Source organism: Elgaria multicarinata, chromosome 5 (genome assembly GCF_023053635.1).
Source record: "Elgaria multicarinata webbii isolate HBS135686 ecotype San Diego chromosome 5, rElgMul1.1.pri, whole genome shotgun sequence".
Taxonomy (NCBI): Eukaryota; Metazoa; Chordata; class Lepidosauria; order Squamata; family Anguidae; genus Elgaria; species Elgaria multicarinata.
In genome coordinates this window covers 13,374,481-13,393,747 of record NC_086175.1, presented here as the reverse complement: position 1 = coordinate 13,393,747, position 19,267 = coordinate 13,374,481, and the positions used below count along the sequence as shown (strand labels likewise).

The following is a 19,267-nucleotide window of genomic DNA, read 5'->3' as shown; positions in this document are numbered from 1 at the left end:
CGGGAACCCCTTGGACATGCGCGGTAGCATGGGGGAGGGGTTCCCACCAAAAATGTTCCACTCAGCTATAGTAGGTTCCGGTTCGGTCTCTGCGCAGGCGCAAAGCCCATATGTGTGATGCATAGAGACCACGATGAAGAACCTGGTGAAATTCCCTCTTCATCACAACACTTAAAGGTGCAGGAGCTATACTAGAGTGACCAGATTTAAAAGAGGGCTGGGCACCTGCAGCTTTAACTGTTGTGATGTTAAAGGAAATTTCACCAGGTTCCCCATATATACAAATGACACCTGCTGAAATTCACCTTTCAATACAACTGTTAAAGATACAGGAGCCCTGTCCTCCTTTTCAGATGGTCACCCTACTATAGCTAGGAATTCCAGTACTGATAAATCTGATCCATATCTCCCACAGCTGACCCTCCCATTAAGCAAGATGAAACCACAGCCTCAGGAGGCAGAACGAAAGTGGTGGTGAATTGGGCCACCTTTGTCCTCCAAGATGGCCCATCACTGTTCACCTGGACAGCCCTGCTTTCCTGCTGCAACAGGGCTGCCTGTCCAGTCTCTCACTCTAAAGAAATGAATTTTAAAATACATATTTTTAGAAATGCAATTTTTCAAATGTTCACATCAGGATGGAACAGGCTGATGGCGAATTCCCAGGAGTCCTGTTTGTGCTCTGATCACCAGATTCCCCCCTGTTGCCCAACCCCAGTGGGCATGCTGTGGGAGCCACCAGGCGGTTTGTGGGCATCTGACGAGAGTTTGCATCTGTTTTTTGTCCACAAGCTGCGACAAATTTGTGGCTCAGAATATTGACAGAAATTGTGATTCGCACAAAACCGCAGCCATAAATAGTGCAATTTGCATTACACTGCTGGCATGAAGGATGATTCACACCTGCACTTTTGCACAAATTGCACTATTTACAGATGCATTTTTGTACAAATTGCAATTTCTGCAAATGTTCCAGATGTGAATTTGCACATGGAAACCATGAGCTTGATCATCTCAGCACATGCTGAATCAAGCCAGCTCAGGGATCTGTGAGCTGGGGTTCAAGGGGCCGAGTTGACAAAAACTCACCAAGCTCCAACCCCCAAAACAAATTCCTCCAGCATCCCTACTGATGGGTGAACACATGACCAGAGTGGCACCAATTGATCCCTGAATTATACCCTAGCTAAAGTGTATGAGAGGCAAATGTTGGGGTTCTGCAAAAGCTTCTTTTACTGTTCGCATTTAGAAAGAGGGGGCTAAAGAGACCTCTGTCTGTGTCTGGACTACCTGGGAGTAAATCATTTGGAGAAACTGACATTGCTGCTTCTCCAGCATTTGTCCAATTCAAAATACGACTTTTATTTGTTTGCTTGTTGTTGTTGTTTTAAAAAAGGTTTATCAATCAGGGGAGGAGCACTGTTTGTCTTTAATTGTTATACTCAGTGCACTTAATTCAGTCAATTTATTTAATTATGAGGCTGTCAGTATACTTTGCACTTACTCTCTAAAAATCAATGCTTTGAGGTGTAACAGTGTGCCTCTCAAGCTGTAATTCACAAAAAAGAATGTGCTTTAGATAATCACTACTTTGGGAAATGCTGCATAACCACATTGAGATTGTATTTCAATGTTCACTTACCATTAGGCCTAGTGGCTCTATGAGGCATACTTGGGCTGCTGCCAGTCCTTGACTCTGACACCTTTTCAAGCCCCATTTAAACATTTACATTTGTTGGGGCACCCTCACACCAAGGCCACAGCTAGACCTAAGGTTTATCCTGGGATCATCCAGGGTTCGCCCCTGCCTGAGCACTGGATCCCCTGTGTGTCACCTAGATGAACAGGTTTGACCCCTGGATGATCCAGGGATAAACCTTAAGTCTAGCTATGGCCCAAGTAGCTTCCAGCCACCATTTTGAATTATCTTCAGTGTCCCAGATGCATGTTTTTGTTAGGGGGGAAATGGTTGCCGCTAACAGACATACAAAAGTAATACACAGCCACCATCTCAAAAACATGGCAGCTGCCATCTTTTCTTCCCACAACGTTCCAGAGTGACACAAGTTTCAGAGCGTTTGGGGCAAATCCAAATTACAGCTAGAAGTGCTGAAAAAAATTAAGGCTCATCAGAGGCTTTTTGCCACATTGCCTCATGCCCCCTTATCCCTAGAGCTGGCTCTACTTATCACGGCATAATAACTACTAGACATAACTTATCCAATATCAGCCTCAAGCTTATTATTATTAGGAAGGACTTGGATTGTCTGCCTTGCATGTGTTCTTATATATGTGGGGGAAAGACACTGGGTTATATTCAATGCCTGTCCTATTTAGGGTAGACACATTGAAATGAATGGAATTTTTATGTCAACCCACACATGACAGAAAAGGAGCAACTACAATAACAATGGTCTCTATCTGGACCAGACTAAATATGACACAGGTGTGTGTTGTTTTTCATTTTATTTCCCCTTTCCCCTTTTTCCTTTAAACAAAATGCAGCTGAGGAGATTGCAATCTGCAGCAAAGGATTAGCAGAGTCGATAGAGGCTTCTTCACCTTCATAAACAAAGTACAGAACCATTTTTAGCAGAAAAGCATTCGGGAAGGAGAAAGAATAAAGAAGCCTGTCCTTCCGCACTGGTCTTCCACAACTGCATTTTGTTAAAACAAAATAAATAACACATTGGTGGTGGAAAAGAAACTGACACAACATTACATGTGTCATTATTCCAAGCCCACCCACTGAGATGTGAGACAATAAAGAGGTCTGCTGTGCAATCCACAAAATAGTTAGTCAGTAAAAAACACCTCTTCACACCTGAAGGGAGTGTGAATGCTAGGTCCTATCCTCTAAGCTTAATTAGCCAAACAATGCAAGGCAGTTGCCTATCAACTAAATGGATGGTTTCAACAGGCTTTTACTGGACTCCTCCTTCACGGATGGTCCTCACAACGTAACTTCTGCCATGAAGCTAGTCTTGCAGGTTGCCTCCCAGCTTCTCTCAAGTCTGCAGTCAATTTTGGGATCTGTCAATGCTGATGCTCCCTCCCCCTCTGACAAAGGTTGAGTTCCTAGCAGGAGGGGGAATATGGTCTCTGGGTTTGGGCCTCCTGCTTGATAACCTTCAGGGGAAGATCTCTCCCTAGCTCCTGGAGAGTCTTGGAGAATTTCTTCCCCCTCCCCTCCCACCTGCTCCCTGTCTTGGCTTGCCATCTTCTACTTCAGCCTCCGAGCCGAATTCAGAACCTGAGTTTCAACCAGGGAGCCTGAGCCTCATCCTAACAAAATGTCTCAAGTAGCTTGGCCTTCTCAGTTTATCTCTCCTGTTGGACTACTGCAACCTTCTTCTCACTGGCCTTCCTTCTTCTCACATCAGTTCATTGGTTTCTGTTCACCACTCTGCTGCTAAGATCATCTTCTTGGCTCGCTGCTCTGACCATGTTACTCCACTTCTGAAATCTCTTCATTGGCTTCCAATTCACCTCAGACTCCAATATAAACTTCTCCTGTTGACCTACAAAGCTTTTTACAGTCTAGCTCCTTCCTATCTTTCCTCTCTCATCTCACACTATTGCCCCACTCATGCTCTTCGCTCCTCTGATGCCATGTTTCTCACCTGCCCAAGGGTCTCTACTTCCCTTGCTCAGCTTCGTCCATTTTCTTCCACTGCCCCTTACGCCTGGAACGCTCTTCCAGAACATTTGCGAACTACAAGTTCAATCGTAGTTTTTAAAGCTCAGCTAAAAACTTTTCTTTTTTCTAAAGCTTTTAAAACTTGATTTTGATCTGACTTTTATACTGCTAGTTTTACTCTACCCTGTGCCTGTTTGGTGCATTCTCTTCCCCTTCTTATTGTTTTATTATGATTGTATTAGAATGTAAGCCTATGCAGCAGGGTTTTGCTATTTTATTGTTTTACTCTGTACAGCACCATGTACACTGATGGTACTATATAAATCATCATCATCATCATCCTAAAAATAAATGCATTCCTGTGGGTTTGGGCATTAATTTCAGGCAAGGCTGCAAACTACCTCTGATATTTCAGACCCATACAAGGAGATGTAGCTCAGCTGTCTGCCACACTAAGTTCATTGTAGCAAATCTGTCTCTGTCTGCATGGAGATGTCACAGTCACTTGCTTAAGAACATGTGATATGCCAACAGAGATGGAACTTGGAGAATTGTGTGCCAGCAGCTCTAGCTCTTTCCCTTCTGGACTTTTGTACACAATGTATTTCACTTTCTAACCCTAAATCAAAAGTGATACACACTGTTATAAATCTGCCTCTGAACAACTAAAGCTGAAGGAGAACCAAGAAAGGTGCTACTACTGCCTACCTCTACTGTTATATATGGGAACACAATGAGAGTCCAACATGGCCTTTGGTATTTTATTTGTCTTATCTATTTGCTGCTGGCTACAGCCTTGAGTGTTGAATTTTAATTTTTAAGCTGTGGTTTGGTGTGTGTTTTCCGGTGCCCTATTTTATATATATTTTCCTCAACTTCTGCCAGCACCTGGTATTACATTAAGGGACAAATTGCCAGGACAGAAACCAAGGAACAGAAAGGAGCAGGTGGCTATCTCACTGTCAGACATGGAAAGCAACCTACTTACCAGAGCCCACTAAGACAACAGTGATAGAGGGCCTGGAATTTAATGGTGGTGTGTTGGGACCTTGGCCTTCATGAGCTAAAGGAGACCCAGAACCATCTGCTATTCCCTGGAGGCAGATCTGGTGGTTGAAGCCCTGGAAGGAGGTTTATTGAGCGTGATTTATTATTTCTTGGAATATAGCAGGGTGGGCCAATAAACTTGAGAATAAAGACTTTACTCCTTTATTGCAGAGTTTTGATATCATCCTGTTTCAGGAAACCTGGCATCAAGAAGATTTTAAACTGACTTGGCCAGATTTCATCTCATATGACAGACCAGCAAAAAAATTTAAAAACTTGGGAAGAGGAAAAAGTGGTTTACTGCTACTGATTTCAGGAATCATCTCTATAACCAGTGTCGAGGAACCCGAAAGGGCAGGTTCCCTTGGTTCGCTGAGTGGTGGTCAAAGACTCTCAAGAAACAATTTCTCTCATCTTGGAAAAGATTTATTATGAGTAGCCTGCAATGCTGCAAGGTGGCAAACCCTAGAGGATCTGAAGGACTGCCCACTAGTTGCAGGCAAAGCTAACATCCTCAGAAGCAACAACAGAACTTCCTCATATAATAAACCAATCATAATACAGTTTTGCAATACAGTAACCAATACTAGACAAGGCATTTATGCATGTGCAGAGTGCAGATAATTCTAAGACTAGAAAAACAATATGTAGATGGTACTGCAATCCTGGAACATCTGTTCCTTTGTGGTTACTACTCTTCCTGTCCTCGCCGGGAGGCTCACACTCTGACTAATATGTCAACACTTCTTATTGGTTGAGCAAGTGTTACTCAATATATTTTTGGTTACAGTTTGGATCAAATTGCTATAGAACTTAATTTCTAATAGCAGGGGCTTACATCAAAACAGGGTGAGCACAGATAAAATAGCCCATTCACACATTTCCTCAACACCAGAATACAGATAACTTAGTGGTAAAACAATGATTATATCTCATATTTTAAGAGAAAAGTAGCTGGAACATGCAAGACAGTTATGGAATGACCTGGGCACAACTCAATAGATACTACTTTGAACCCTTTAGGGTGAGAGTTGTTGAAAATTGTATATAGATTTCACAAATGGTCTTCACAGAAGTGGTATAGATAAGACCAAGGGATATTATATCTTCTTGAACAACAGATAAAGGAATGTAGGAGAATGATCATTTACCAGTAATTTTGACCATTTCACCAAATAGATGGTTTTACACTCATCAGCAGAGACAGGCAACTTGACATAAAAAACCCTAAATTTATTGACCATTTAAGTTATCTCAAGTCATTAGCGAATAATAGTGGAGTCTCAAATTATGCCCTCTGTGTGGGTGGGGCATTTTCAGTCTATTTTTGTAACATCTGAAGAGGGCATAGATCTAGAAATTGGCACCAACCAAATGCCGCAAGGCCTGCCCAAATGGTCTCCCGAGACTGCAAATGAGATCAAAGACCTGATAAGACAGTGGTGAAATGCCTGGTAAAGATATGCTCCCTCCAGAATTGTTTAAATCAAATACAGATTGGTGGGCTCCCATTCTTGCTAAATGATTCTCCCTATACAAATGCCAAAGGCTGGATGCCATCAGGATGGAAGAACAGCATAGTGTTTCCCATCTTCAAGAAAGGAGACAGAACAGACCCCAAGAATTATAGACGGATTAGTTTGCTGGATATAAGCTCTATACTGTATTCTAGACACCTACTGAATAAATTGCAAGACTGGGCTGAACACAATCAACTTATATCCCCTGAGCAGGCAGGGTTTAGGAACGGTTTCTGCACAAATTGGGCTGAGTAAATACCTCTACACAGCATTTGTGAACAGAGATCCTAAAACATCTGTTCTCCTGTATGTAGATACTATGGTCCTTCTATTCTCCACGCAAATAAGGATGTCAAGACTATTGAGGAGGTTCAGTGAATATTGGAAAGTGAACATCTCAAAATTAACTACTCCAAAACTAAAATAGTAGTGTTTGCCAAATGACCAAGAAGACGCAAATGGTCAGCCTATAATATGCAAATAGATTGGTCCCATGATAAGGATGAAAGACTTGGCCAATATTCCTTGATAGCATACCCCCTGTTTTCAGGAGCAGGTTTTTAAAACAAAATTCTGGGATTGGATATATCTAACGGATGCAGGTCAGAATAAGAGAATTATCCAGTCCTCAGGTTTCAGTAGATGGTATTGTGGCCTTAAAAGACACACTAGAAGTCTATCGCCCTACCTTCACATCTGCCATTTTCTCCTTTGAAGCAAGCCTTTTCAGAGCTATGCTTTCAGAGAATGGCTTCTGCCTATTTGAGCGGAAGTAATGCCAAATTGCCAATCATACAGCAGTTGTGTATTTATGGAGTTCTATAAATAGAGAATATTGTCCATTACATGTTGCTTTGTGAGTTCTATTCATCTCTTAAAAAGACATTTATTATTATGCTGTTAAACTTAATGTCTGATAGAACATTATCAAAGAAAATATATGCTCAAGCATGACATTAAATTGCCTGCAGAACATGCTTAAGGGCACAATATTAGCTTATACACATTTACCTTGGGATAAGTGAGTAAACACGTGTAAAGATGCATAAGATTGTACTATGACTCTCCCACTGAAATTAAAAGGTTCAGAAGAACCATTTAACTTGGCTTACAGCAAGGTTTCTCATTTTTTTCATTCAGACCCTGCCCCCCAAAAGCACATCTGTCAAAGTCATTTTTAAACCAAAACAAAACATACCATTCATTATTTTTATATTTAAAATAACCAAGGCAATTTAACAATGCATGTCTATTCACAAACTGGAAAAAAAATCCCCCTGTGTTCAATGTGTCTTATTCCCTGGCAAATATGTACAGGGCTGCAGCCTAAATTTCATAGTTGTATTTTTCATTAATCAGAGAAATCAATTTATATTATGAGGTAAAGTGTGTGTGCGTGTGTGTGTGTGTGTGTGTGTGTGTGTGAATGAATGCATACATATATGCATCATTCATAAGCAATAGGTTTAATAAAGTCCTGAGCTCTATATTAATATTGCAAGTATGGTAGGTCTCATTCATTAAGAAAAGCAATCCATCCTTAAAGACGATTAACTACAATTGGCAATTGATTTAATCAAACGACATGCAACTTCTAATGTGTACGACCACTGAATGATTCTGGGAGACTCAGGAGTTCTCCAGATGCCCGGTGTCTGAAGTTCACACATACTCAGAACTCTCTGGGCTAATTGCACATGCTCAGAACATTCACAGCTGGCTAGGCATCCAGGCAGTGAGCTCCATCACACCAGTGATTTATCGTACATTCACCATGCCTGGTGTGAACCTTTTCAGCCCGGTACTCATATGACGTTGTCCACATCCTGTATTCATTTTGCCTCTTACCCTCCAGGTTTGGTTTCTTATTGGAGCTCAGAAAGTCTGGATTATTTTCCCTCCCTGCAAAATAAATGTGCTCTTCCCTCCATGTATTGCTGTTGTTGCACTCTATTCCACCATCCCGTTCTTTGTTGGGGGCGTGTGTGTCTAACAGTGGTCTCACTAACTAAAGAGGAGGGTGAGGCAGTTCTCCACTCAACTGTGAAGGGGGAGGGAGGGAGGTCCCATTTAACTCTATGTTCCTACAATTGAGTAGGCATTTTCACCTTAAAAGAAATGTGGAAAATGCACCCTCCTTGCCCACAGCTCCCTCGTTTATAAAAATAAAGAGATCAAAGTTGGCACAGTGATAGCTCTTAAGGAGGGCTTTAGCCACCCCAAGTTCAAATCACATTGGGTCATCCCTTGACTTTAAGGAACGCTTACATAAATAGATCAAAATTGGCATAGTTATAGCACTTAAGGAGGTATTTCAGCATGCCAAGTTTGAATCATATTGGTTCATCCCTTGATTTTTTTAATGAATTTTTTAATCCCCCCCCCTTTAAACCCATTTTCCTGGTAGTCCACAAGTGCAAAGGATCAAACTTTGATCATGCAAAGCGGTGCATCTTCAAGTTCATAAACTACAGATCTGCTGTTCCCTTACCCATTGATTTCAACTGCATTTACATCCAAATCATACTAAAATCCGATGCATGCTTCCCTTTGAGTAAACTTCATTGAACAGAGACGGACTTACTCCTGAGTAAACACATATAGAACTGACTTTTAATAGTGTGGTCACTCAGAAGCTTTTTTTTTTTTAAGTCTAAAACAGCAAACTGGAAAGATGTGCTCTGTAACCCTATGCTTACTTCAGAGGTCTTACTTCTGTTTACTCAGAAGTAAGCCTCTCTCTTTTCAATGGGGTTTACTCAAAGGGAAGCATGCATCGGATTTTAGTATGACAAAAGGCTTCATCCCTGTTTCCCTTGAATTATCCCCTACAGCACAAAGCTGTCGCTGTTGCTGTTGTTGTTGTTGCTAGCTAAATCACACCCCGGGTGGCAGCGCTCCTAATATCCTTTGCATACCAGGAGAAGGGTTTAAGGGGGGAAATGTAAAAAAAATCATAAAAAATCAATGAATGACCCAATCCGATTCAAACTTGGTATGCTTAAAGCTCTCCTTTACTGTGCCAATTTTGATGTCTTTATCTTTAAAGCTTATGCATTTGTTTAATTTGAAGCTTAAAAGTATTAAATCCTGCTCCTGTGCCCCCAGTGGCCGCTTGGAAAAAAACAAATGATTCGCTCCAAAAGTAGTAGCAATAGCACAATTAAAGCAGGATGCATGGGAGTACTTCAGAGTCAAAGCAGATTATAAACTGGAAAACTTCAGAGTCCTTTGCATGCAATTCACAGTGATTGCACAGTATAACGCTGGTATGATAAAGCTCTGAGTGAGCTCTTTCCCTTTAGGGACAAGCTGCCTGCTCTCAGTTTGCAATGACTTACAGCCAAAATGAGAGGCAATTGAGTAGTAAGGAAAAAGCAGTGGCAGCAGCCGGCTGGGTTGTTCTTTCCACTTAGGGGAGATTGATCAGTACTTCTTGAGTAGGCTCTGGCAGGTGAAGAGCTCTCTCTCAACAAGCAATGTTCCTTCCTCTGCACAGAAGAAGATGTGAGCCTCCCAGCCCTGGCTGCCTCATTTCCACCCTCTTGCCCACCATATCACAAATGGTGAAGGATGATGGGAGTTGCAGTCCAGCAACATCTGAGGGGACAGACATTCCCCATAACTGTCCTAACTAAACAAAAAAGCGTGGTTCGATGTTTGCCTGTCCCGGCACCTACCCATGTCTTTCCCCCCCTCTCCATCATTTTGTCATGTTCACTGACAACACTTCTCCAATTGGCAAGTTCTCTTGTCCAGGTGTCCCAAAAATTGCTACCTGAAAACAGCAAGAAATTGGAAAAGCTATAAACTCAGCATCATTTAAGCATTCAAAGACTGGGTTGTTGTTGTTATTGTATTGTTATTATTATTGCATCTTTCAAAGTAACCTTTCAAAGTGAACCGCCCAGAGAGCTTCGGCTATTGGGTGGTATAAAAATGTAATAAATAAATAAAAAATAAAAATAAATATCAGCTAACCGGTTGAGTTCTTTTCTGCATGTACAATTGAGGGTCGGTGGGTGGGGAGAACCACAGAACAGACAAAACAAGGTGAGAGCTAATATGAGTAAACCAAAGATCAGAATCAAGATAAAGATGAAGGTTAAATTGTCCAAATAAAGTCAGAGATGGGTTGTATATATCACCAATAGGAGGAAGAAAGAGATAAACATGGATGGGAGGACAGATAGCTGGAAAGGTAAAATAATTAGAGCCGTTGAAAGAGTTAGAGACGGGATGCAGTAACAACTCTCTCTGTGTGTGAAAGGAGAAGTGGAGGAAAACCATTGAACAAGAGAAGCAAGGAGGGCAAATGTAACCTAAAATATGGAAAAGAAGGGGAGGGTGTGAAATGCCTGATTTTGCAAGACATGATAGGATGAGAAAATGTATTGCTCTACGTGGCAATGAGCTTTCATAAGTATTGCAAAAAGTAAAGCAGGCCTATCCAGTGAGATTTTAGAATGTTTTTTAGGACATTTTAAGGATGTTTTAATCATGTATACTATGTTTTTAATCAGCTTTTATGTGTTTTATATTCACTGTTGTTCCCTGCCTCAATCCAAGTGGAGAGGTGGGTAAGAAAATTATTATTATTATTATTATTATTATTATTATTATTATTATTATTATTATTATTATTATTGTAATCTCCAAAGTAAACAGGAGATTGTAATAAGCGAGAGATTTGCAAAATTCTTCTTATTGTCCATCAGCTGTCTTAGGGCCACACATGCATTAAAAAGGCTATAGCATTTTTCAGATCTGAAGGGTTCTGAGAACTCCAAGTAACTTGGAATGTAGCACCCCTAGAGCAGGCCAGCACAATTTGTAACCCATCAAACCAAACTCAGCTCACTAACTATATTGAAGGGGGGGAAAGGAAAGGAACCTCTCGTGCAAGCACTTGAGTCATTGCTGACTCTTGGAGGGATGCCTGCTTTCGCTGACGTTTTCTTGGCAGACGTTGTAGCAGGGTGGTTTGCCATTGCCTTCCCCAGTCACAGTTACCTTTCCCCCAGCTAGCTGGGTACTCATTTTACCAACCTCGGAAGGATGGAAGGCTGAGTCGACCTGAGCCGGCTGCCTGAGAACCAGCTTCTGCTGGGATCGAACTCAGGCCGTGGGGAGAGTTTCGGCTGCAGTAACTGCCGCTTACCACTCTGCACCAAACGAGGCTCCAACTATATCGAACAAAATCTTTTTCTTCTTCTTTTTAATGTTCCAGACAAGCAGCAAAAATAGAAGGGCAGGGCTGGTAGATTTAGTAGATCATAAGTATTACCTTTCTGCCTTTCAGGTGTTTTTCTCAGATAGGTCTTGAGCTGATATCACCTGATATAAAGCAGATCTACTCTACTGCTTCATAACAGTTTTGAAGTGCGCTGACAACTGTTGGGGCCCAGGACACATTCCATATACCATTTTCAATCTGCTTTCAATGTGTTATATCCTGTATGGTGTAGATCTCGCCCTGGACTGGATTTTATTTAGTATGTGTTCCAAATTTAATCCCTAACTTTACTAATTCAAGCATCAATTTGTTTTACCATATGTATTATCTGCCTCTCAAGGATCATTTGAGGCTTGACTCTTCTGGCAGAAACATGCCTTACTATCTGATTCTTTCACATGTTCTTGGGTCCCCACCCCACGCACCCACCCACAGCATTATTTGAGACCAGATTTATAGAAACTGATCTCATGACCTCATTGTACTCTCTGGTGAGTGAGGATTTCCAAACCGTTCTGTGATCAGGCCTTGGGATGTATGTCACCAGGTGATTCCCCTACACAAAAAACAAAAGGAAAACACATGTTTATTTATTTATTTATTTATTTATTACATTTTTATACCGCCCAATAGCCGAAGCTCTCTGGGCGGTTCACAAAAATTAAAATCATCATAAAACAACCAACAAGTTAAAAATACAAATACAAAATACAATATAAAAAGCACAACCAGGATAAAACCACGCAGCAAAATTGATATAAGGTTAAAATACAGAGTTAAAACAGTATAATTTAAATTTAAGTTAAAAATTTAAGTATGTTAATAAACAAACCATTGCTTGGACTTCAGAAACACAGAGGGAGATCTGTTGATTGACACTTATGGCCAATACAGCATAAACTCAAGGGGAAAGAAATGAAAAAGTGTGTTCTTTTAGGAGAAGAAGAAGAAGAAGAAGAAGAAGAAGAAGAAGAAGAAGAAGAAGAAGAAGAAGAAGAAGAGTAGTAGTTATGAAAGTACTTAGTTTAAGTGAGAAAATAGAAAGGTATTCTGATAAATTGGCTGTTCTGAAATCAAATTTTAGGGGATCAAAGTACTTTATATACCTAATAAATTTCTAATCCAGGAGGGTAGATCAGATCTATGAATGTTTTAAACACATATTTTCAGTTAAATTTAGCCTGTTCTTAAACATAAGCACATAGTTAAATACCTTTCTAATATTAGAATCTTACATTTCATATAGTGTTCTGTTGGACAGATCTTTAAGAACTCTAGAGATTTTGTGACTTGAAACATATTGTTCCAGATTTTACTTGAGGCAAATTGAACAGAATATAGTTTTCAATTAATTCTCTGTTTTAGCATTTCATCTAAAAGTCATTTTATCATAGCCCCTTGTGTTCTGTTGTCCCCAAAAACCTATTGCCAGCTGCCTGTCAACTAATCTACAAGGATCCCATGACACACTAGTAAATCCTAAACCCCTTTTTTTAGCCAGTGCATAATGATGGAGACAGCTGTTCTGTTCTGCCTCTGTCAGGGCAGGGGCTTAATGTTACTGGGTGGGGGTGAGGTCCATGTTATAGGGTGTTCACTAGCGACTGGGTTTTCTCCAAGGTCTTGAATAAGGAGGCAGGAATGGGAACAGGACAGCACCATGAAGAGCTCCAAATTGGAATGGAAGTCAGACAAGTTTGTCTGTATTTTGCTCCAACAAACAGCTGATCATGACTGAGACTTAAGTAGGGGCTTGGCTTTCTTTAACCTGGTTATCCCCATCTCCATATGGACTATGGCCTTTTCTCTTAAAGCAGCCTTGTCTATTTTAGCAGACTCAAGCTGCAACAATGTGCAGGTCACTGTGGCTTGCTGATGTCTTCTTGGCTGAAGCCCTCTGAGTCCAAGGATAGCAATGCATTGCAACGTAATCTGGATGCAGGCGGACAGATACCTAGGATTTTCTTGGGGAACTGGGCCCTGAGGACGTAGAAGCCTCATGATGCCTTTCTGTAAACAAATCTTCTCCCTGAACTATCAACTCAGGAAAATCATTTTCTGTGGATGATGAGTCAGGATCCTCCGAGGATAGGGGTTCAGACCATGACAACAGCATATATGAGATGTTCTAGCTAAAACCTCAGATTGCAACCTAAAACAACTATCACATTTTCAGACCTTCTGTCGGGCAATAGTTTATTTATTTATTATATTTATATCCTGCCCCTTTTCCTCCAAGGAACCCAAGGTGGCATACACAATCCTCCTCCTCTTTATGTTATCCTCACAACAACAACCCTTTGAGATAGGTTGGGCTGAAAGTCTGTGACTGGCCCAAAGTCACCCAGTGGGTTTCCATTGCTGATTGGGGACAAGAACCTAGATCTCCCAACTCCCAGTCCAACACCTTAGCCACTACATCACACTGGCTCTCAGTTAAAGCTTGGTTTCCCATCCTTGTAATATAAATAAATAAATCCATCTAAACACATGTAGAGAAAATTGTTGATGCAGAGACTAGAGAAGAGATTTGTTTTGCCACATGTGGGCAGTCCCACCAGAGCAAAATATTCAGTCAAGTGTCAACAAGGATGTAATCACCTTCCTAGCTAGCTGGAATTGTTAGACTACTGTAAACTGAACGGTATGACACACTTTACCCAAATCTGGCTTAGAGAGCTAGTGTTATTTTATGAGCAGTTTTGTAGTACATAAAATAAAGCAGGCTTGAAGGAGATAGCAAAAAAGCAGATTAAAATGGCCAGTCTCCCCCAGATTGAATATGAGGGAAAAGAAGTTTCAAACTGGGAACTATCCCATTGTGTTACTGTTTGCATCATCATGTTGGCTTGACTAGAGAAAGAAACAGAGAGGGACAACCTAGCCACAGTAGTGCATGCACTGGTAACTTCCTGATTAGACTACTGCAATGCACTCTACGTGGGGCTGCCCTTGAAGACGACAAGGAAGTTGCAACTAGTGCAAAATTCAACAGCTAGACTGCTGACTGGAACACCATGTAAAGACCATATAACACCAATCTTAAAGGAATTGCTCTGGCTGCCTATATGGTTCCAGTCAGAATTCAAGGTGTTGGTGATGACATTTAAAGCCCTAAATGACTTGGGACCTTGATACTTCAGGGAGCGCCTTTCCCTATATATGCCTGCCTGAGATTTGAGATCTGTGGGAGAAGCATTATCCTATGTCCCACCAACATGAGACATACATTATGGCGGGACACGGGAGAGGGCTTTCTCTGTTGTGACTCCCTGGTTGTTGAATGCCCTCCCCTTGGAGGCCCAACTGGAGTCGACGTTGGCCTCATTTCAGCAACAAGTTAAAATGTGGCTTTTTATCAAAGCCTTTGAGGGCTAAGTTTGCCTAAAAGTTGCCAATAGTTTTAATTGCTTTTATTGCTCTTAAATTTTCTACTGTTTTTAGCTTGTTAACAGTTTAATACATTTTTAGCTATGTACATTGTTTATTGTTTTATACTGTTTTGTGGTTTCATTTGTACACCTCCCTGAAATCCCAATGATATAGGGTCGGACACAAATGTTTTAAATAAATAAATAAATGTCAGCATGTTCTTTGTTGGACTTTAGCACTGCCACTGCAGATGGCCAGAGATGGTATTAGACTTTCCTCTTGAACAGGGGTCAGGTGACATGGGAGGCCAATGGGGTTCTATGTAGTCTTAAAAATTTTCAGAGGCTAATGTTGTTCCTGAGTCTTAGTAACACATGGCACATTTAAATTTTACACTCCTGATTGATCACGTGCCTACCTCCATGCTCACCTCCACACTACCATCTTGAATATGGAATCCTCAGTACACACACATACAAGCACAGTGCCAATTTCTCCTAGCAATGTCCATCCTCTCCAACACTGACTTATCCCAACCATTCCACTGTGGCACATATGTGATATTCTTTGAAACGTCAAAGGTCAGAAAGGTGGCCATACATTCTCCTTTAACTTTTCCTTCTCTTGAATTATTTCCCACAATTTCTTTGCTATGGAAACTCACCAGACGGTTCCATTGTAAAAACCCTCCACTCAACCATTCAGTTTCTAGATGTCTTAGTCATCTATTTATATGCAGAGAGAGAACCTACCTTAAGGCAATTCTTAGGTCCTCTCTCTCAAGCAGGTAGGAGGTTTCAAAGCAAAGACAAAATGAAAATGCGACAATGGCACTTATATCCCAGAGGTTCTCATTTGATGGTTCTTTAAGCGCTGAAAAGATAAATATTGCTGTAGTTGTTTAATAAATTAATTAGGAGGCAACTGATGTCCACAAGCAATTCAGTTTATTGACACAGAAAGCATTGCATCTCTTCAATCTTGCAGACTTGGTAAAACAAGAAAGCTAACACCCACCGCCCTTGTCTTGCCTCTTTGAAAGGGCAAGCTCTAAACAGAAGCATGACAGACATATTAGGTGGAATACAAAAAATTCTTCATGGGAGATTAAAACCTTATCTTTGCAAGAGCTTGAAATCTATTGTCTGTTTAATTGAAGATCATTCCAGGGAATGTCTAATGAATACAAAGTCAAATCATTTTTCTCTGATGAGTGATAGACATTCATGTTGCAAACTGAGTGGGACCATTTTCGTTTTTCGTTTCAAGGACATTTAGACATCTGTAAGTCTCATTTTTTTATTATAATTTCATGCTAGGAAAGTAGAAAAGACTGTCTGAGTCAATAAAAAGCTATTCAGGGAACAGACAAAACTTTAATGAGATAGTGAAGATATTTCTTATTTAAAGAGACACAGCTGATAAGTCTGTAATGTGATAATCTTTCTGCGTGCTGACTAACCTATTGATCCTTTTTCCTACATGGAAGATGCAGGTTATCTACATGGCTCTTCTCAGTTCCGGTCTAAACCGCTACAGGTTGAACATGACAGACAGTGACCCTGTTCAGATGACATGCTAAACCATGGTGGTTATGCATTTTGAGCTAAACGTTATGGCTTAGTGTGTTGTGTGGACCATTCCTTGTGTGGGGCAGGCAGTGTTTAATGAAATATCAGAGTGGAGCCAGAGTGCTGGCTAAGTAAGATATTCATTGGTTGGAGGGGGTGGGTGTGAAGCTTCAATGTCTTACTTAGTTCTTTGCTGCTCTCCCTGAGCAGCAAAACCAGGATAAGTAATTCAAAATCATAATTATTTCTTACTATTTTTAAATAGTACATTTATATCCCTCCATTTTTCCTCCAAGGAACCCAAGGTGGCATACATAATCCTCCTCCTCTCCATTTTATATTCACAACAACAACCCTGTGATGTCTGTGACTGGCCCAAAGTCACCCAGTGAGCTTTCATGGCTGAATGGGGATTAGAACTGGGATCTCCCAACTCCCAGTCCAACACTCTAGTCATTATACCACACTGGCTCTAATAATGATGGTTGGGTTTTTTTAGTACCAATTACACATGGATTATTGAATGTAGCATGAGGGAGAAACTTGAATGAGTATTCTTAAAGACATGTGCTTCTTGTATTGTTAATTTTTTCAAAAAAATCCTCGAAAATTGCATTGTTTAGCAAGTTCTAAGTGAGGAAAAGTATAAAGAACAAGTTCTGAAAAGACGTCCTGAAAGAATGCTCTAAATTGCCTGCTAAATACGTATTTTATCATTTTTCAAACAGAGAAGACTAAAAGCAGAAGTGGCAATCCCAACAATTCAACATTACTCTGAAAAGCTCAGTTAAGCATTATTTTGACTTTGTGGTGATAATCATGTATGAAAGCATGCTGGAATGACTTACAGTCTTAAAAGCTAGACTATACACTTAAATACCAATACCATGTGCTAGACTTTTGTCCCAAAATTGCATCCACATGAACAGACTTGAAGGAGATTACAGTTTAGACACTGTGATTGGAGAGACATCTGCATGAAGGTCATCATCCCACAGTGGACATATCTGGAGATCAAATGGTTGATTCCTTCTCCCCAATGAAGCCTAGGAGCTGTTGTTCTCTGAGGGAGAATTAAGGTTCTTTAAAAATAAATTCTCACCATCTTCACAAAACTATATGCCTGCTCTTTGCAGAGTCAAGTTGGCTGCCAGACTTGCAGGCTGACCCTCTCCCTCAGACACATGCACAGAATTCAGAAACAAAAATTAACACACACACACACCTCTGCTCAGCCAATTGCAGATGCTCATACAGAAGAGGCTGAGGTTTGGCTCCAGACTGTGCTTTCACTAAGCCTATATCCTGAGTCCTGGTTCTGGCTGCATACATCAGCCATGTGGTGTAGATGCTGTGCTCTGATCGGGCCATGTGTTCTCAAGGTTGCCCATAATTGCCTGAGGAGAGGTGGGGGTTGCTCTATCTTCTTCATTGGTCCCAGCTTGAAGGAGCCAATGAGGCTGTAGATAGTTTGGGAGGTCAGGGAATCTATTCTGGAGCCAAGGCCTGTGCTAAGATGAAGAAAGAGAAGCCTGGTATCATATGATCAGTGGATGATAAATAAAAAGTCTATTGTTTACAGACTGGACGTGTGTTATCTCTGCAGAGTAATCTGCCTGGCTGAGTTGCTGAAATAGGCTGCAAAGCCACATATCAACATTATTATTTCTCTGTTACTTCAGGTAAGTCCCTGGTTTTATCTCCTGCCAAACTGGACATGTTAACTGCTTGATAGTTGATCCTCTTGTTCTCCTTTGGTAAGGCAATTTCTATTTTTATAACAGGGAGAAAAATCTTTTGGACCTCGGAGAGCGCTCCAGGGACCACAGGATTCTTTGGAGTTTCCCTTCCGAGGCTGCAGGTACTGCTATGCCTTCAGAAGGGGGACTCTGGAATCTGGTCAAGCGCTGCACTGGCTGCATTATGAGGTTGCAAAAGTGGCATCAGAGGACCTCCGAGAGGTCTGAAAAGGGGCATTGCTGTGGACAAGGAGTGCAGAAAAGAGGGAAGTCCAGGGTACGCCCCAGCCCTGTCTCCCACTAGCATACTTCAAGTAGATGGGCTGATAGACCCATCTAGAGGGGAGAAAACAAACAAAGGAGGGCAGAGAGGCAAAAATCACCTCCATCACGCCTCCCACTTTGCTGGTAGGAGTCTGGCAGGGCATCAGATTTTCAGAAGCCTCCGAGGGCTCTGTTTCAAAGTTGGTGGACTGCAACCAACAGACTCAAAGCTCTCTGCCTTCCAAATAAACCTAGGTTTTATTTAACAAGGCCTTTTCCACGGAGCCTTTCTCTTCTCAGGCCAGAAGCAATGGATGCTACCCACATCCACTTCTTGGTTTTTTCCAGGAAGCAAAACCCTCTCGGGCTCCATCCATCAGTTCTTTCACATGGCTACAGGCTCAACCCATACAAGTTCTCATCCTAGCTTTTAGCTACAAAAGAGCTTGTTTCTTTGTTCAAGAGTCGCAAACAGGGAAGTGTGAAAACATACGTAAGCAGAACGGCGCAGTACAAAAATCGTTGACCAGGCTTTTGGCAAGAAACTCAAAGGAACTGAACTCTGTACTGGAGGTGCTTTTTACAACTGTAAAAAAAGAAAAGAAAAAAGGAGCAGTTGCACTTGACAAGTTGGAATATAGTTAATAAAAGTCAACTACTGTCAGCCTCACGGCATGTGGGCAATATTTGACTGACAGGCTATACCATTTTTAGGTAGTTATTTCACTTTACTTGCTGAGGTTTTGTTTTGTTTTTTACTATTGAAATTACTTGAAAATCCAAGCAACAATAAATGTGGAAATATTTCAGAACCCTTATATCCAAATCAAAGCGGCAACAAATTGTTATGCTGGGACACTACATCACCTGAGCGGATG

At 41.1% G+C, this 19,267-nt stretch overlaps 1 protein-coding gene across 1 annotated transcript in view; it reads right to left on the bottom strand.

The window, feature by feature from the left end:
• Nucleotides 1–1,100: 1,100 nt before the first annotated feature.
• TDRD3 (tudor domain containing 3) overlaps nt 1,101–19,267 on the bottom strand; it is a 388,945-nt gene continuing 370,778 nt past the window's right edge. The window contains exon 14 of the mRNA XM_063125988.1: nt 1,101–1,115. The gene's annotated coding sequence lies outside the window, so the exon portion shown is untranslated. The remainder of the gene's footprint in view (nt 1,116–19,267) is intronic.